Below are 4,222 nucleotides of genomic sequence, written 5' to 3'. Positions count from 1 at the left end.
TCACAGATACATGTGTTTAAGTATATTTAGTAATTCTCTAAATATTCAAGAGTTATGGTTTTTACTTTTTGGTAAATTGTGTGTCCACCAGTGATATACAGGGCTTCCCTTGTGGCTTAACTGGTAAAGAATCTGCCTGCAATGCAGGAGACCTGGGTTTGATCCCTGGGTTGGAAAGATCCGCGGGAGAAGGAAATGGCTACCCACTCCAGTATTCTGGCCTGGAGAATTCCATGGACTGCGTAGTCTGTGGGATCACAGAGTTGGACACAACTGGGTGACTTTCACTTTTACCAATGATATAATCATTTCAGTTTTGCATAATTTTATTGTTGGGTATTGATTTATTTTACATAAGATTTTGTTTCTTATTTTTCCAGTTTAACATGAAGTGCTGATATTGATATTTGTCGTTTGAATGTGCTAAATTATTTTCCATTAATCTTTAAAAGTAATTCAACCTCTTGGCTGGAACCATCTTCTTCCAGCAATTCACCAAAATGACCAGCACAAAGGGAGAGAGGAGGGGCACCCTCCACATGTTCTCTAGGCCTTTTGGAGAACTTGGAATTGTTCCTCTGGCTACATACATGCAAATCTACAAGAAGGATGATACTGTAGACACCAAGAGACTGGGTAATGTTCAAAAAGGAATGCTCCAGAAATGTTATCATGGCAAAACTGGGAGAGTCTACATTACCCAGCATGCTGTTGGCATCACTGTAAACAAACAAGTTAAAGGCAAGATTCTGGTCAAGAGAATTAATGCGTGTATCAAGCAGATTAAGCACTCCAAGAGCCGAGACAGTTTCCTGAAATGTGTGAAGGAAAATGATCAGTACAAGAAGGAAACCAAAGAGAAAGGGGCTTGGGTTCAGCTGAAACAACAGTTTCCTCCACCCAGAGAAGTATACTTTGTGAGGATCAATGTTAAGGAGTTAAAAACAGTTCTAACAGTTGACCTGTTGGAGCCCATTCTCTATAAATTCACGGCATGATGGGTGTAAAAATAAAGACTGTACAAATGTACAAATGTTTCTCTTAATTGAGTAGAGGCGTCGTGTCCCCTCCCCAAGGAAATACTTAAACCACATTGTAATTGTGTCCAAATTCAGTGGGTGCCATCTTCTCAAATTTAGTCTTTTTTTTTTCTTTCTGAAAGATATAAAACAGTTTGTTGTTTGGTATGCTCTGTTGTTAATAAATTGCCAGATAGTATTTATATAAAAAAGTAATTCAAGATAAAGAGGAAAACTGTTATTTGTTATTGGAAAAATTTTAAATCAGTAAAGTTTAATAAATCTAGAAGTAGATTTCTAGAAGTAAACTTTCATCTGAAAATATTTTTTTAAAGGATTGGTAAAAATAAGAACACACTATCTTGGAAATCTTTCCTATAAATTTCTCTATCCCTCTCTTCTCCTCTCCCCTCTCTCAAAATTTTAAGAAATGTCTAGAAGTTTACATTAAAGACACAAGAAGGCAAACAAACTTTTCACACTGTTAGTCATGACACCTGAATGTGCTTGGAAATTAATTTACTAGATCTTAGCAAGCTTTGGCGGAGAAGGCAATGGAACCCCACTCCAGTGTTCTTGCCTGGAGAATCCCAGGGATGGGGGAGCCTGGTGGGCTGCCGTCTATGGGGTTGCACAGAGTCGGACACGACTGAAGCAACTTAGCTGCAGCAGCAGCAGCAGCAAGCTTTGGGAAAAAAAGAGCCATGGGAACAAAAGAGGGGGACAGAAAGAAAGTAGAATGATCTGAGTGCATTACAAAGAGTAAGAATAAGTTTATTTCGGTTAAGTGTACCTGTGGACAGGGCTTGAGGTACAAGGTTTGTAAATGTATTTTTGTTGTAAAGTGAAAAATGAAAGTGAAAGTCGCTCAGCCGTATTCGACTCTTTGTGACCCCACAGACTACACTGTCCATGGAATTCTCCAGGCCAGAATACTGGAGTGGGTAGCCTTTCCCTTCTCCAGGGGATCTTCCCAACCTAGGGATCAAACCCAGGTCTCCCACATTGCAGGCGGATTCTTTACCAGACGAACTACAAGGGAAGTCCTTTTTTCTTTTTTTTGCTCTAGGTCATGGTCAAAAGTTTTAAAGAAATATGGTAGAGTATTTCTGAATAAAACTATTGACAGAATGTAGCAATTACTGGAGTTCAATCCATAGGAGTTTCATAATATCCTACAGTGTAGATGCAGGCTAATGAGTAGTGTTCAAATCTCAGCACACATAAAATTCCTGGGAGTAGGGGTGGGAATAGAGAAGGCAATGGCAAGCAACTCCAGTACTCTTGCCTAGAAAATCCCATGGATGGAGGAGTCTGGTAGGCTGAAGTCCATGGGGTCACTACCAGTCGGACGTGACTGAGCGAGACTTCACTTTCACTTTTCACTTTCATGCATTGGAGAAGGAAATGGCAACCCACTCCAGTGTTCTTGCCTGGAGAATCCCAGGGATGGCAGAGCTTGATGGGCTGCTGTCTATGGGGTCACACAGAGTCGGACACGACCAAAGCAACTTAGCAGCAGCAGCAGCAGCAGGGGTAGGAAATGGGGAAGGGCACATGGATCTACAGAACATCCAACTTTGGGACCCTGTGGGGAGAGGGCTAGTGGGGGGTATTAGGGAATATGTAAGCTTTGAGTTTAACAAGCACCCAGATGATTCTGATGTGGGTGGTCCTCTGCCCATCTGAAGAGTCACACCCTGCAACACCGCTGGTAGCTCTGTAATTACAAACATCTTGAGTTCAGATTAACTCCTATCTTCCTAATCCACACATAGCAAATATGTCTAAACTTCTAATCAGCTGGTTTTTGTTTTTTAAAATGAAGGACCTGAAGTCATGAGCCCAGTCTGAAGTTTGAGGAACTATTTTTAAAAAAGAGAGAGAGAAGAAAAAAACATGGTTTTTAATCTTGCATTTAAGGAGAGAGTGTGAGAAAAGTGAGGGTCATGTGGATCCAGCAATTCTTTGTTAGTAAAACCTATTAGTTTTTACCTCTAGAGCCCTGGGTACGTGGATGTTAAGTCATTTCAGTCGTGTCTGACTCTATGCGACCCTGTGAACTGTAGCCCACCAGGCTCCTCTGTTCATGGGATTCTTCAGGCACGAATACTGGAGTGGGTTGCCAGGCCCTCCTCCAGGAGATCTTCCCGATCCAAGGATCAAACCCCATGTCTCTTCTGTCTCCTGCACGGGCAGGTGGGTTCTTTACCTGAGCCACCTAACAGAGGCATTGAAAATTCATCATTACTTCAATTTCTGTTAAGAAACAAATATTATTTTGAAGAGATTTTTTAGTTATCACATTTTGTACTGAGTGCATTGCACCAAAAAACAAACAAAAGAATCACAACAACTTTAAGATGAAAGATAAGGCAAAATCAACAAGAAGTGTTATAAAGTTTACAAACCCTTCTAGGCATGTGCTTTTCTGCATAAAACATATGTCTCTTTAAATACAAGAAACAGCTGAGGCTTCTCTCTTTAGATTAACTAACTTATCAACAGATTTGATGGCATTATCTAAGACGACAAATTGCCAAACCTCAATCCTCACCAAAGAATGCAAAGGAAAATGAAAACACATTAAAGCAATCAAGACAATTTTTAAAAAGCAAAAGCAAGTCTTTTGGATAAGTGTCAGTTATTAAGGGCTAACCTAAAAAAATCACCAATTGGTAAAATTTGTGAAATGGAAAAATTAAACAACAGCATAAAGTTTTTACCCCCTCCCTTTCCTTCAACCTCATCTATTTATTTCTGGCTTGCATGCTTGGGTGCTCAGTCGTGTCCAACTTGGTGACCCCACCAATCTTCTCTGTTCATGGGAGTTTTCAGGCAAGAATACTGGAGTGGGTTACCATTTCCTTCTCCAGGGGAGCTTCCTGATGCAGGGATCGAATCCTTGTCTCCTGTGTTGGCAGGCGAATTCTCTACCACTGAGCAAAGCCCCTTATCTCTGGCTTAATTTATATCAAAACCAAAAAATGTCTTGAAATTGTCTTTTGAAAGTATTAGTGTCTTTCTGAAATCCTGTTCCCAAAGTATTTAATTAATTTTCCTGTGTGCCTAAACCAGTGATTCTCAAATTTTACTGTAAGTAACATTCTCTGGGGCTTCCCCGATGGCTCAGGGGTAAAGAATGTGTCTGCAGTGCGGGAGACTAGGGTTCAATCTCTGAGTGGGCAAGTTCCCCTGGAAGA

General features: G+C 40.6%; 1 pseudogene; it reads left to right on the top strand.

Moving 5' to 3' along the window:
- The first annotated feature begins 274 nt into the window (after positions 1 to 274).
- On the top strand, positions 275 to 1,235 carry LOC113881187 (annotated as a pseudogene).
- Positions 1,236 to 4,222: the final 2,987 nt, after the last annotated feature.

The sequence above is a fragment of the Bos indicus x Bos taurus genome, chromosome 2, assembly GCF_003369695.1.
Source record: "Bos indicus x Bos taurus breed Angus x Brahman F1 hybrid chromosome 2, Bos_hybrid_MaternalHap_v2.0, whole genome shotgun sequence".
Lineage (NCBI taxonomy): Eukaryota > Metazoa > Chordata > Mammalia > Artiodactyla > Bovidae > Bos > Bos indicus x Bos taurus.
This window is presented reverse-complemented; position numbering and strand designations above follow the sequence as displayed.